This window comes from Pseudoliparis swirei, chromosome 1 (assembly GCF_029220125.1).
Source record: "Pseudoliparis swirei isolate HS2019 ecotype Mariana Trench chromosome 1, NWPU_hadal_v1, whole genome shotgun sequence".
Classification (NCBI taxonomy): Eukaryota; Metazoa; Chordata; class Actinopteri; order Perciformes; family Liparidae; genus Pseudoliparis; species Pseudoliparis swirei.
Window position 1 is genome coordinate 13,173,019 of NC_079388.1, and position 16,514 is coordinate 13,189,532.

Below are 16,514 nucleotides of genomic sequence, written 5' to 3' on the forward strand. Positions count from 1 at the left end.
ACTCAACAGATATCATGTTGGTCCTCATTTATGCATAATTTAAAAAATGGCTGTAAACAACCTTATTAATATTTGTTGTTGTTGTTTGTTTTGCTTTGTAACATTGAAGCAAGAGGGAAAATAATTGATAATTATTGTTTTATTTGATCTGCCCACTTTATCATCATTTCAAACAAACAAAAAAAGTACTGCTACTAATGCAAATCCAACTTGTAGCATTATAAACTCGTGTCTAATCATCAGGCAATGTTTAATTCTCATGATTAGTACCCTTATGGTTCCCAGGCCATTGGAAGGTTATTCTCTACCCTGAAGCACGGATGCTAATTGGAACTGAGTTCCTTTGAATATTTATCTTGGAAAAGGGCACATATCTAGATATTTAGGTGTTCCATTTTTAATGGTGCACTGTTTATGGTGTTATGTTTTGCCTGCAGAATAAACACAGCTACGTTGTTGTCTATTGTTGGTGCATTTACAATGCGGTATTTTAGTGTGTGCATTTTATGTTCTTCACGGTGTCGTTTGTTTACAGTGTCGTCTGTTTGCAGGGGTTTGTTGTCATGTGCATACAGGAAAGGTCAGAGTAAATGACCCACGGCATCACTACAGGGATTTGGGTCATCATGTGCCTGCAGAAACACACAGACACACACACGCATATGCACACACACACACACTGGCACACACTGAGACAGTCATGTTGTCATCACTTTTGAGGACCTCTAACATAATTGCTACTTGCCTAATCCTAACCTTTACCGTAACCTTCAACCATGTCTTCTCCCTAAAGTCTAATGATTTACGTTATGGGGACTTGCATTTTGTCCCCACAAGGTCCCCTAACTCCCCCACCCCCCTCCAACACAGAGCATCTAAACTCATCTACACCCGTGTGTAAATTCATGCATATAAATCTTTGAAATGCCCTCACCTTGACCAGTATTACTGGATCTGAATGTACTCCCCTCAGTCAAGCATTTGACTTATAAGCATCCCCAATGCAGTAGCACCATATTGTGACAGCGCTAAAAGCTTAAGGCGGTCTTGTTGCTTAAATTCAGCTGAGAGGTACATGTAGATGTGAGACACCATTGGAACATGGAGAGATATGTATCCCTGTAACTGTTTGAATTCATGAAATATGGAGTGTGATAGTATCAAATTGCAAAGAAATACAGGTGTCAGGACAGAAAAGGAATAATCTATATGGATATGATATGATTCAGTTTTGATAACATCTCCAAGTAAGGAATAGGCAATAATGTTCAACCCGAGTGACACATGGGAGGATATCTGTATCTTGCATCAAGCGTCTTCTCGAGTGCAATCCTGAAGCTGGCATGTATTTTATATATATATATATATATATATATATATCATTCCATCGGCTCCAGTGCCACGGATGGCGCGGATCTCAGCTAACATTAGGCGAAGGCGGGGTTCACCCTGGACAGGTCACAAGTACACCTCAGGGCACATATAGAGAGAGACAACCATTCACGCTCACATTCACGGGGAATTTAGAGTTCAATTCACCTACATGTCTTTGGACTGTGAGAGGAAGCTAGAGAACTTAAAGCACAGAACATGCAAACTCCACACAGAAGGACTACCCAGACCCTGATCCGAACCCGGGTCCTCATGCAAACGTGTTGCTGGGTACAAGAGTCCCGGCTTTGGGGAACAAGTGACTGTCCTTCTGCTGCTGTTCAGAGCTGGGGAGATGGAAAAAACTGGCATGAGGCTTTTTATATACTGTATATAGTGGTGGTGTAATTGCTAGCACTGTAAATACTGGTTAAATACAACTTGAGTTATGAATGTAAATATTAGCTGCAGAGCCGCTGGACCTTCCATAATGTTTAACATTAACGCAGCATGCAGAGTTTTCCGTAACATTCAGGGTCTGATTTCAGTTATGTGCTCATGTTGAATAATTATCCATCATAGCATCATTTCATTCATGAAATGTTTTAGTTTAGTTTTTGGGCTTTTCTGAGAAGTGTGGATTTGGACGATCACTCGCCCCTTGTAAGGTTTTTTATGGTGTGAAGTGTTTAGATATATACAAAGGAAAACTGAAAATATTAAAGTGATATTACTTTCTGTGACGACACAATAAGAGAGCACTATTGAAGACAAAAAAGAAGAAAACATTTAGAATTCAGGGAGCAAGGCCATTATTCATCACACACTATTTAATGTTTTGCACCGGCACTTGTCTGGTAATTGTGTTGCTCCAAACAAACCCCTTTGCTTGGTGGTTGGTTAAATGTCGCAGCTGAGGTTGTGTTTGTGCAGATCATTGGGTGGGTAACATTCTGGCACTCATTTTGGCATGAAATTTAATTTGTATTTAATTTCTTCCTATTCAGACCACCTGTCATCACAGTGTGTGATTGCTGTAGATCCTTTCGCCTTTTCACAATTATAGACATTTGTTGACGTAGTGAAATTCTAAACATAGCTTTCATAACGGTTAGAGTACAATGTGCAGTCTAGTTTCATGGTTAAGCCTCATGGGTTAAATGGAGTGCATCATTAATTAATGACTCTGACACAGGATCAGGCTTTAACAAAATAGGTACATGACCCACTGTGCCTTTATTCACACCAGACCAGAAACTGCTAATGAACTAATAATAACTTGTAGATATATTAAATATTTAATCATGCAATCTGCAAATAAGATTTAGTTTCTCCCTCTCTTATTGCAGTCATCATCATAATACAATCCATACAACCAATATCCCATGGATCTACATTTTGAATTATGTTCATTACAACTGGGACTGTAAATTGGATTTGAAAATGTCTGATTTTTCATTCGCTTAAATATATGCTCAGGCGATCTACACGTTTTATAATGTTTACGGTTTACATGTTGACCGCTTACAATGAATTTTCTAAACAAATAGTTTTTCCATATAGCATGAATCAGCATAAAACATGGACATTGTAATAAATACATTGATTATTCATCAGTATACATTACAAAAAGTATTTCCCGATGCTATAGTGCTGTCACAATACCAAAAATATGACTTTTATACAGTTCACCAAATATCTCTATACTGATACTGACAGAAAAGCGTGGCAAAAATCTCAAACGTCAGAAAAAGTAATACAATAAATATGTAAACATTTATTAATTAAACAAATCTACACGGTAGCAATAATCTGATGTGCCCTATACTTAATGTGATATAGGGCAAGTATAGGGCACATCAGATTATTGCTACCTTGTAGATTATTGCTACCGCGTTTCATAAAACGTGGACTGATAAAACAAGCAGTATTTTTATTTGACTGATGCAAAGTTAAAACCACCGATCCGGTTGGATCCAATTGTAAAAAAACTGTCATACTTAAAGTGCCATTAGCTAACTACAAGGTGTTGCCATACCTTTTTTAGTTTCGGAATACCATGCAACACTCTGATACAACTCTACAACCTAAGCAACAACTCTAATACAATACATGACCTCAGAGCCAACCTAAAATATAATATGTGTATATATCCAATTAGCAAAGGTCAACAGAGGCATACGTTGTCAAATACTGACATTATTTTCCGTTATTGGCTTCAGGGGCAACTCAAAACATTATGATACAAAGGTAGAGTGTAAATCTGTGTAGTGAGATTTAACAAACAGAACAGGCAGACATGATTCAATATTGGTTGGTTGCAGTCGGAACATTGGTTGGTACATTGTTTGGCCACTCGAAGCAGATAATATTCATGCCAGCGACCGACACTGAGTTTTGGAACACAGGGTTAGATATTGCATGTTCTCCTTCTGCCAGGATAGCGATGAGCACTCTTTTACCACAGAGCTCATTGAAGGGAGCTCGTTCTGCTTCTCACCACTTAGATAATGAGTTAACTCTCTCTTTTTTGCCTTACTTTTTCTAATTGCTCATCTGAATGGGGTTGATAATGTGGCAACTCAAGAGTGACAAGAAAATTGCCATAATGAACATCGTCAACATTTGAGGTTCAGCCTTTGAATTCAAGTTGTCTTGAAGCCAAAAAAAGATATATATCCAAAAGCCTCTTTAAAATAATTATATTCTCCACTACATCTGTCTGAATTTGTTTTAGGGTGACTATTAACTGTCGTTGATGTTGTAAGTGCTGATGTTTTTATAAGTTCACTTAACACTGCTTAGTGTCCGTGTATATATACTGCATATATTCTGGTCATAAATTCTTTGCCATTTGATGTTCACTAATTTAACTCCATTCTTGCTGTTCAGTGCACTTTTGGATGGTTGCTCATGACAGAACAGAAGGTATGGGGTACAATAAAGAGACCAGCACTCCCTATAAATAAGCCAATCCCTTCTAATGGTCTAACACCCATTGGCTTACTTTACGTGTTGAAGCCATGGATAAATAACCTGTGTCCTGACAGTCATGGGGATTTTTCTGAATTGCTCTCATGGTATTATTAAATAACTGCACATGAGTATGCAGATAGTCTGTAGTTCTGTATGTTTTGTCATTTATATGGTTTTCATCAAGTTTAAGGAAAACTGTTATTCTCAATTCACCCTTTGCTTAGCCTTGCACCTATGTTGTTCACGGCTGCCTCACCATTAAGCTGTCAGACCGAGCATGGAGCCCACACTGTAACTAACTGCACTCCCTGAATGTTTTTGGATCACAATTTTGTAAAAAAGAAGGGTAGATATGAAAATAAAAGAAAATGCCTACAGATCCTAATCTACAAGTGAACCACGACATAACCTGTCGATTGAGAAAGTGTTCAATGACATGTTTTCAACACTGTCTATAAAGCTGCTTAGGTCTTTATTCACTATTACAATCATACACAAAAAGAAACCTTTTGTCAACACATTTAGGACAAACTGAGTTTCTACTTTTTGATTCAATATTTAGACTGAAAAATAGATTTAATGATCCATCCATGTCTGGAACTTGGCCTTCAAAAACCTTCTGCTTAAAAACGGCACCATATTTAGTCAAACACTAGGGCCAAATGCATAATAAATGCATACGCATAAAATCATGCATATGCCAATTCAAACACCTCCTGCATACTTCATGGTAGCGGACACACAATTTTCTAGAGAGCTGCAGGTAATGTGATAAGGTGGACATGAAATATAATTTGAAACATCAAACTATGTTGTTAGTGATTGTTTAGGTTTTTTGCCAATTTCAATGTTGTTGTTGAATTTGGCAGTCTACAGCGCATTCTGTGTGTCTGTAAATGAATGCACAATGATAGACCAACATGGTTTGAGCCATCATTAAACTGTTTTACTGACTCCTAATTGTACTCTGACTTAAAAAGAACTCTGTGAAATTTATTTAAACATGAGCTCTATCATTTGACTAGTGGTCATGTTTCTGACATTTAAGAATGATGTTTGGGATATCACTGTAATAATGGGCTACAGATATATGTGCTGTATCAGTGGTACAGGCACTATAACTAGCAACATCATGCGTATGGAAGCTGCTCTGGTGCTGTTAGCGAATGTCACAGATGACACCATCGCTTAAATTTCACATCTTTGTCGTTCTTCTAATTGACAGTTTTAATGAGTGGGGCTCAGGTATGTATTGATAAGCAAACGTATGTTTAAGGTGCACTTCTACATCCGAATATGGATAACTGACGGGGAGGAAATGAGGCTTGTCCGCCCAACATGGATCCAGCGTGAATCCATATTTCTTTTGTCTCGAGTCCCAGCAATGGAGGGGAGAAGCTAAAGAGGAAACAACTTTGTTTGTTAGGTGGTCATTAAGCACAAAGAGCAGTTCTCTGGACCCTCCAGTCCAGATCTCAGGAAGAGTCATAGTGACAAACCGATACTATTTTATTCTGAAGAAAAACAAACAAACTTGCTATTGGTGTAAATAGGTAATCGTGTGTTTGTTTTTATTACCTGGCTTGAGTAATCATGGTGTAACCACACAGGAGGGGATGATGGCATCTCTTACATTCTCAACAAAAAAATGGATGTGTTGGAGAGAGGGAGAGAGAGAGAGGGCGGGGGAAGAGGGGGGGAGAGAGAGAGGTAATTTGTTGTCCTTTTTAATTCAGCAGCACATCCCTTATGGGCCATTACTCTGATGCAAATCTGACACAACAAAGTACTTCCAGAGAAGATTTTTGGCAAGCAACTTTCATGAACAAGGAACAAAGTGCTGAGCCGTGTTTTTAAAAAGGCTAATTGGGAAGCACACAGTGACAAAGTTGAGTGAGTGACGTTCTGGATCGTAGTGTTTTATTATTGATTCCTTAAGTACAAAAGTGTGTGTAAGAACTATTAAACAGGCTTCTCTTCCCCAAGAGAAAATTATATAAGTACTCAGATTTAGATGCAAGTACAATAGGATGTTAAATATATAGAGACAAACAAAATATAATTAACAAGCCCACACATCTAGTAACAGATAAGGCCTTGCTGACGAAGAAATGTTGAACCCAATACTGTTTGTCTGTGTCTTCAAAATAGGTCAGTTGCAAGAAGATTTATGACTTTTTAGTTCAGTTGGTAGCAGATATAATTCCTCCGTGTAGCCTTTTTATATGCTCAATATTGAAATATAGCCTCTCACCAACGAGCACGGTTGGCCATATTTACAAGTTGTTTATTCCAGGCCAATCCGCCTCATCCCTTGCCCTCCCCCTCGCTGTTTTTCTCTCCATATTTATTTCATTTGCTCTCCTCGAGGTGATTTACCTCCCAGACCTCTATTTATCCACCACTAACAAATTGGGTTATCATGCTCCGGCACTGCCTTATTCTTTCTCTATACCTCCTCTAGCCTTTACCTGCCGTCCCTTTCTCCTCCCACTGCACCCTCCATCACCTCCCCCTAGCCTTGGCAGCTGACTTATGAGATGCCATGTCAAAGTGAGAGATGGTGTCTGCCATGGAGGATATGTGTGTGGTTCAGGCAGTGTTTGCGTTGAGGTTCCGTATGAGTGTGCATACTGTACGTGTGGAGGAATCGTGCTCTTGCCTTGTTGTTCCGCTTCGTTGCTGCCTCCTCTGGCCGTGACCATATGACAGGTGGCAGGACTATGACAGGTTGAGGACAAGTGTGTGTGTGTGTGTGTGTGTGTGTGTGCAACCCATCGCTTGGATGTCATATCCATTAGATTGACAGTAACCTCATTGCATTCAAATACTGGAAGCAAGTATACAGTGTGTTTTGCACTCTGTGATGTAATCTTGATATAGTGTGTAAGGTATTGTGTGTGTGTGTGTGTGTAAGTCTGAACCTTGGCTGTCAGACAACTTGTTGTATCTATGCAGGGCTTCACAAGCTAATGTGGGCTTGACATTTAAACTTGGAGGACAGAGTGTGTGTGAAAGGCCACGAGGAGCTGCTTACAGCAGCCATTCTGCAAAGTGTACCAAGCTTTAGCTCCAGATAAAGGCTTTCTCAAGAAGCCTTCAAGTCAAGAGGCACTCCAGTTCGGAATGTGGAGACACATGAAGCAAACCCCTATGAATCTTAGCCACTTGGCGGCCTTGGTTTTAACTTCATGATAATACTCACTTCTCGGGCAAAGAATGCTGCTTTTGTCAATGGGGAGAAAACAATGTGGTTTGTATTCCAGGTCAAATATCTATTATGATGAATCAAAGTGCAAAGAGTGAATGAAGCCCCCCTCCCAACCCCAGATTTCCTTTTAACCCTCCTGTCGCCTTCGGGTCAATTTGACCCGATTCAATGTTTAATGTCGGTGTTCTTTCGGGAGTCAACAAACAAACATAAAGTACCTCACACTTAAACTTGGAAAACAATATTAATTCTAATAATTTTCTGGAGATTTTAATAGCTGGGGTCATATTGACCTCAAGGGTAAAATATGTTCGTAAATATAAAGGTAACAGGAGGGTTACATTGAATCGGGTCATATTGACCCGAAGGCGACAGGAGGGTGAAACATTGAATCGGGTCAAATTGACCCGAAGGCAACACAAGGGTTAAATAAATGAAAGTTATGATGCATCTCCAGTAAAAATATTTTTTACTGTAGCAAAACATTGTGTTTATTATAACTCAGACCACCTCAACTGGAGATAAGTAGTTTTTACCCAAACCTACACGTATTTATTAGTTCTCCTCCTGATTTAATCTACCGGGGGGTGTGCTAAACTGGGGCGGCTTTAGCTCAGTGGGGTAAGAGGGCCGTCCTGCAACCGCAGGGTTGTGGGTTTGATCCCCGCTCTCCCCATTAGTTGCAAGTCGAAGTGTCCTTGAGCAAGGCACTGAACCCCCAGTTGCTTCCCGGGCGCTTCACCGCAGCCTACTGCTCCTTAATAACTAAGGATGGGTTAAATGCAGAGAACTAATTTCCCCTTGGGGATTAATAAAAGTGTATATTCTAATAGAAGACTCCCTGTTGGCTCTTTATTTATTGCATCGCACTCGAAAGAAGATGAAGAGTAAGTGATTACGTTTATTTATTCAGGTCTATATTAAATACATTATGTCTGTAGCAATGCCACAAAAGTTGTTTTATTATAGCGTTCAAACTATCTTGGAGCTTTTAATATTAAAGCTTCATTCGTTCTAAATCAGGCCGGTGGCTTCACTGTGTAAATGTCTGGCTGGGTGTTGAAGCTGTTATGTGTTCATTGGCTCAGCAATCAGTCAGTCCATAAAGAATGAGCAGATGTGTTTTATGTTGTCATAAAGTAAACTTGAAACAGGACATCAGATTGCAAGACCTTTAGTGGAACTTTAACTTTACCCTTGTGTTGCCTTAGGGTCATTTTGACCCGAATCAATATTACACCCTCCCCCCGCCTTTGGGTCATTTTGACCCGATTCAATGTTTCACCCTCCTGTTACCTTTATATTTACTAACATATTTTACCCTTTGGGTTCAATTTGACGCCAGCAATTAAAACCTCCAGAAAATTATTAGAATTAATATTGTTTTCCAAGTTTAAGTGTGAGGCACTTTATGTTTGTTTGTTGACTACCGAAAGAACACCGACATTAAACATTGAATGGGGTCAAATTAATCCTAAGGCGGGGGGAGGGTGTAATATTGATTCGGGTCAAAATGACCCTAAGGCAACACAAGGGTTAAAGGAAATTCTTCCGAAGCTCATACTCTTCCGTATCAAAGACCTGTTGAGGGAACATTGGCTGCTCATTTATGAATACTTGCAATTTACCTTTCAGCAAGCGAGCCAAACACAAAAACAGAATATTTAATGTGTTAAATCCGTGCTGTTGTGGCTGGCTGGAACATTGCGTTAGAATTAATTTGTCCCTTATCGTAAAAGAAATGAGCTCCATGAGGCAATTTGCTGTAACTTTGTGTTTGCTTTGCAGGCTGTACTGAAAGTGAAAGGGTGCATGTAGAAAGAAAAGAAGCCACCTGCTGCAGGCCTCTCACATCTGCTGAACTTTACTTCTTAGGACCTTAGTATTTTCATATGTGTGTGTCGGCAAACAAAGCAGTTGGAATGAGAATCACACATTCCCAAATGTTTGATTTCTTTTATCCCTCTTAATTTATTTGTGCTTTGTGCTGCTGGATATGGAGCATATTGAAGTTTAAAGCCTTTTCATTCCTAATGAATGATAATAGATAGCACAACATGAGGCTTTGACTTGGGCTATTGAATTTAATTAATTGAACGAACACGAGCCAAGAGGTATGCTAATGGTGATTGATTGAAGCTCTTTAAGCAACGAAAATGTGTTGAAGAAAAGGACTTTTCTTCCAATGGCTGGTTTATTGGACTACACCGTTCTGAAATGGGGTGTTAACCCTCTAAATACTGCATGGCTGCAAATCTAAAGGCACAGAAGATTCAGGGACATTAATAATGACAGGTTGCTCGTGCGTCACCTGCTGCTGTGTCTGACCACCTCACTTGGACACCCATGGAAACGGAGAAGTTTAGCGGTTCATTTATCTCGCGGTAACTGTTTGTTCTCAAAGCGAAGCTCAGTGAATGAAGTTGCCCTGTTATCAGCTTTTACCTGCAGAATGACCGACCCGTTGCCAGAGAAAACTAACTGGGTGGACAGGAGAACTAATTATTTGTTTCAATTGTCCAGTATTCATTTAAAATAATAATTCTATTTGAAATTGCAAGCGCAACTCATTGAATTGTTCATCATATTAAAGAATTGAAACAATTGCTGCATTTTCATCTATTGTGTTATCTCACTCACCCAGTCCTACGCATTAACACACAGTAATAATACTGCCTTCCCTATGACATACCTGAAGCTGGCCCTCTTTGGTGTTTTATAACGACGGGCCTGAGTATGGACGCCTGTTTACTGTGTTTGGGTCACCTGTTTTTTATTCTTCGCTGAGGAATTAAATGCTTTTGTTTTGCCTCTCACTCTTACTATGAGTGTTTGTCTTATCTGTAATAGCTTGTGTTTCAATGAATTGACACAGACTATGCAAAATCATTAAAAGCATTGAATTTCGAAATATTATTGTACTTTATGCAACAGTGCTGGATTGCTTGTTTGATGAAATATCAACACAGAGGGACTAGATCTTCTATGCAGTGGGTGGGTGAATGAGTTGATGGAAATAAATTGTAAAAAAGAATTGCAGACAATTCAGGAATAACACCATAACAGTAAATACATAGAAGGCTAACAATTAACATTAACACTACAATATCTAAATACACATATGAACACAAGAATACACAATATAAAGACTTGATAAGAATTAATTATCCAAATACTAAACTACTACAACTAGAATGTCAAAGCGTGAGCTTACAGTTAGTATCTGTCTAAAACAAATATCAAGCTCTGTATGCAACAACACCTCGGAATAGCAAGATGAGGTGTCCTATTCTTCCCATCTTTATATAAGATTATCTGAATACAAATAAAATTACTGAGTAGGCACGTGTCAACAAGATATAATAATGTTCACCAAGATCACAAATATGCAGCAGTACATGAGAATCCCTCGCATGTAAACACCTGAACACACACACACAAACACACTTCAAAGGATCCACCGAGCTGCCTTACTCACCTTAAACTGGGACTGATGTTCCATGAGGTAATACGTTCTCATGTTTTACATAATCGGTGTGTGTGTTTTGTTCTCGGAGTTCAACAAAGCATGAGAGTCCATGAGTCTCGGCGTGTTTGGGTCGGCGTGTGACGTCTGTTGTGGATATTTTGGGCTGCCAAGTTGGTCTCTTGTGAGCGAATAACAGTCAGAAAAAGGGGAAAGTCTGCCTACCCCGTCCCACCCATCCATTGAAAGGTAAAACCCACACTCCTCTCCGCATGCCGAGGGTAATCGGGGTCCAAATATGCCTCAGGCAGTCAGCTAAAGCAGCACACAAATAAACAAACACACACACACATACACACACACTTGCAGGGAGATTTGCACACGCCTCCAGCAGAAACACACCATGCAAAACAGTTTCTATCTCTCCCTTTATGTTTACCAGCCTGTGACGAGCTATAGTTGTCTGTCGGCCTATCCTTCAATCCGTTTGTCAGTCCTTCTATACATTCGTTTAATTTTGGGAGAGAGATGGAGGCAAATGTGAGGTTCAATTAGATACAGGAACATCCGCAATGCTGATGTTATCTGAAGCTACTCAGTGGAATATGTCATTCAAAAATAAATTATATTTAAATAACCACTCGGAAACAATTTGTTAAGCATTTGCAGCAATCATCTTGTAAATTGTTCCTGACTCAGTTTTAGAGAAATTGCAAATTCCTGAATTCATCATGTATCAGACATGTGGTCAAAAATCATCCTACAAAGCTAGTACTCATGTCTTAAAGTTTGTTACATTTGGCAATTCAATGTGTTCAGTCTTTCCCTGAGAATGATATGCTTGTCAGGGTAAAAACCTTTTGTTTAATTTCAGATAGCTATGTAAGTGGAGTTTAAGTCCATGCACCAACATTTACTTAATCTAAGGCAAGCCAGGCAAGTGAAATGTAGAGTTAAGATGTATAGATATTTTCAAAAATATCATGCACAGACAATAATATGTTATAGTTGGTTTTATGGACACTGACAAATTGTTGTGTGTGGATGTTGTCAACATCCAGTAGGGGACATAAACCAACGTTCGGACAACTTTATTGGCAAAACAATACTCTGACCCTGCTTCCGATGTAGCTAGAAGGCATATAGACGGTGCAGTCGTGAGAGAGAAGTGTGTACATCATTCTTTCCAAATACAGTGGCAGATTTAGTGATAACTTTATTGATGAATCGAAGGTTGACTAATCTGCTGTGAAATGCCAGACACAGTCAATGACTCAATCGAAGCTAGAAAACTACTTCAGCTGTAGGCAATTTATGGCTTAGTGTGGGCTATTTGTCTCCAGCACCTCCTCTGTGCACATGACATGCATGCAGGTGGTGTAGGCACTGCCATAAAAGCCTTGAAGCAGCCATGTATTTGTGGCACATGGATTTGTACAGTCAGGCACATCCCAAAGGACTTGCATGGAAAAAGTTATTAAATGTATTCATCCAACAACGAAAGGGTATTACAACTATATTTTAGACTTTAGATAACAGCAGCACAAGTGACTGCACACCAGCAAATACCAGGTCTATGGAGCAGTCTGGTAATCATTCATTTACCAAGGCGCTAAAAGTGCCTCGCAGCGGTGGGACTTGTTTTATTCAGCAGATTTTAGAGTTAGCTGCAGTGCGAGCCATCAACCAATAGGTGGCATGTGTGAGCAGATTATACAAATAACAGTAAATTGATTGAACACGGTAGCTGTGAGAGCGAATTTTAAGCCTAACTCTGCATTTCCGCTCCTCGTACTGTAATTTAATAAAATCCAGAGGCCCCTGTCTCCAGAGGCCTCCGTATAACTATTTTAATTAATGGATTCAGTTAAAATGATGCATCATCAATGACAACAGGGAGATTACTCCACAACGGATCCGATGACGTTATAACGAGCAAAGTTTATTCTTATGACAAGATATTATTTACGTTATTATGACAGACAAACACATCTCTAGGAGTATAATATTTATTTTGTTATGACAATGTGGAAGGAGTTATCAATCCTTGAGTTGGGGCTGGAACATTCAATGATGTCATCGTGGACAAACAGATATGCCTCAAAGTAAATATATGATGCTTCTTTCTCTATCACATCATGTTACTCATCACAGCCAGACATCTTACCTGTAGGCTATTTATAATTTAATTGAACTGGGAGCTGCAGTCAGTCTTTTTTTTTTCTAGCTGGATTGTGTTGTGTATCACTTAGCTTTTTAGACTATAATCTGGGAAAGGTTTTCTGGGAAACGTCAATAATGTACAATACTGCAGTATATAAACATGGAATATGCACTTTATGTATACAGTAAATGTATTTGTGGTGCTACTCATCTCCCAATGAGTACATCATCTCTTACGGGCAGTACGGAAATAATTACAGCAAATGCATTCAAAATGATTGGCAAACGCCTCCTTTTAGTTAAATCATTACATACTCACAAAAGTGCACAGCAAGCTAAAAAGATTGTCTCCGACCCCTCGCATCCGGCTCCTCCCTTCAGGGCTCATACAGGTCAATGTCCACTGTGACTAAATATTTAGTCACAATTTCACCTGGAATCAACTCATTAGTTTTGAATAGCAAGTCATGCGCAAGTAGTAGTTGTGAAAAATGTAAGCAATTCCAAATACTCTTTTGCACACATGTAAAATTGGTAATTGATTTGTGTGGATTTTCTCCCTGGGTTCTGCCCGTGGCACCTTAGGTTCTCCGGCTTCATCTCACAGTCCAAAGACATGCAGCTCAGATTCATTAGTGAATCTAAAATTGCCCGTCGGTGTGAACGTGAGCGTGAAGTCTTTCTCTTTCTTTCAATAGTTTTATTTTAGATGTCTACAAAGTACACATTACTTCAAACCAGACAACATAAAACAACAACAAAAATGTAATTAAAATAAAACAAATGCATGACATGAAATGTACCCATTTAGTGGACTTTACAAAAACATTCATATTACTGTCATGATATTCATGGTTTATATGTGTTACAGATTTGTTAATTAAAAGAACTATAGTGGTCACAATGTTATGAATTATAATTGTGTTCACACGGCAATGACATGGCTGCTGTGAAAAGAGCATATAACTAATTGTGCATTTATCCTTCACTAAATCCCACCCTACGGACGCAGACTAGCCAATCATGGCGTAGCATCGGCCTGCTCCGACTAGGGTCCAACAACTATCCAACTGAGCTCCATAGATTCTCATTCAATGTTTCATTTTCATTGTGTAATAATAATACTTGTTACCTGGAGAGGTTGGATGGAATATAACAGTGAATAAAAACCTTCCAGGCTTTACAGGAACCCAGTAGTTCACTTTTACTCTGTGTTTTAAAGACTTTAGCTTATATCTTCAGCATGTTTCCAGTTTTTGTTGAAACAAACAGAATCTTATTTACATTCTAGAAATATCCTTCAAACACATATTGTGGACCTTATTCTACACTTCTCTGTCGAAACACATTTTCCAAAGATTAAACAAAATTCATGCACAGAATCCAATTAGTGACAGTGTGGGCTCCAAAGTAGCTCTGGCAGCTTGATAGAGAAGCGCTGCGGGCATTGCAAAAGGTCAATTATAGTTACTTATTTACCTCGATGTGCAATGTTCAATTTGTTAAAAAGACTGAGAACTACAAATCTGATGTGGAGAAGTGCCCTATGGTTTAGATGTTTTTTGAAAAATAGTCATTAACATTTGAGAATTGTGCCAAAGCAATCGAGAAAAACGGTTTACACCTCAGTGTCTGCTCATGCCAGAAAAGCCCAACGATACAGGGATATTTCACTTCCTGTTTTCCTCTCCTTATATGTTTTGGATCCAGCCATGTGCATGACAAATATGATTGGGTAGCTCAGTCCAAAGGGTGAGTTGTAATACAGCAAACACACATTATACTTTAATCAACCAGAACACTCTCCTCCACACGTTATTAATTTCTCAAATAACATATTGATGTATGCATGCCAAATTTAACATATTCTCTGCAATTTACTGTAACAGTGTGTCAGAATCATCCCAATTTAGGTTCTTTATGCAGTGGACTGTGCGCCTTGTCCGTGTGGGAGGTGGAGTTGACGGACAGGTTAAGTGACACTAACAAGACTATAACAGGCATGGGATAGCGCTCATGCAAATGTGAGGTGATGGAGAAGATGAGGGGAGTGGGACCTTTTTGGGTCAATTACCCATGGACACCCAGTACAACACACCGCCTCACTGGGATTGTGCGTGTGTGTGTGTGTGTGTGTGTGCACGTGCTTATATCCGCTCTTGCCGAAGCTCCATCGAGGGAAAATCATTGTGTTCTTTTTCATTTGCTCAGTTTCTTTCTCAATTACTAGACGGGGCTGATTGGCTTCAGGAGGTGTGAGGAGTTTGTCTTTGTTCCATCCAAGACTGTAATTAATTTGGGAACCAAAAATCAACAAGGTATTGTGCTCCTTTTCTGCACCCTCTCAATGCAATCGGAATCTAGACACTGTTGCTGCCAATTCTTCCACCTATTGGGACAAGATCGGAGACAAATCCCTAGTGGGAAGAGCACGTTGATAATATTGCGTGGGCTGCTTGGTGACTTGAGATCATTATGAGGCAAAATGCTGCTCTGTTTTCAATACAAGAAGTTTGAGTAAAGCAAGAGGCGTTGCCTTCTTCCTCCTCACGTCGCCCTGCCTCCTTCTTCAGTGTTATGTTTTCTCAGGCTTTTAGGCGACTGGTCGGCCACTATGTAATAAGCTGACTTGACGGACAGAGTATTCTCATTTGCAGAAGGGATACAACTCCCTTTGACATTTCCATAGACAATTGACCGCTTTGATGGTTTTCTTCTCACCAAAGGCCTTTTCCTTTTCTGTCCAGTTCACTGTGTGGAAAAGACCCCAAAGCGAGTGATTCATTGTCTTTCTATCATCTTTAATCCAATTTAACGTGCCCACGTGTCACACACACTCTGGTCACATTTGGGTACACACCAACACAGACGCACACAGGTACTGTACATGCGCACATCATAATGTCTAGACTGACACATTCAAGCACACACCCACACGCAAGTGTGCACCAAATCAGAGAAATAGGTGTCATTTCGTGACTGCTTTGGCACCCACGAGTCCGTGAAGATGAAAGCCTGAGGGGAGTTGAGTGTAAGTGGAATGTCAGAGTACAAAGACCTCTCTTTTTTAGAGAAGACATAGAGTAATAAAACCGTTTCTTTCCATCACTCTTACTGTTGCTTCTTCTATCCCAGAACGACACAGGTGACTGTAAGACTGTTCTATCTTCATCTTCTCAGCTTTAATTCCTGTTAAATATGCACGTTATGTATGTCACTGCATGTTCTAGCAAGGATCTAATTCACATGTCGCTGGCACTAGCACCTTCTGAGTCTCGTTGGTCACATTTGACCTGTGTTTGTCCTCTCCTTTTTTTTTTCATCAGT

General features: G+C 39.5%; 1 long non-coding RNA gene across 1 annotated transcript; it reads right to left on the minus strand.

Moving 5' to 3' along the window:
• Positions 1–2,568: 2,568 nt before the first annotated feature.
• LOC130195665 (uncharacterized) lies at positions 2,569–11,006 on the minus strand. The gene is made up of 2 exons (XR_008832108.1): positions 5,926–11,006; positions 2,569–5,745 (listed from the first exon to the last, which is right to left on the minus strand). It is a non-coding gene; the product is annotated as an uncharacterized LOC130195665 (long non-coding RNA).
• Positions 11,007–16,514: the final 5,508 nt, after the last annotated feature.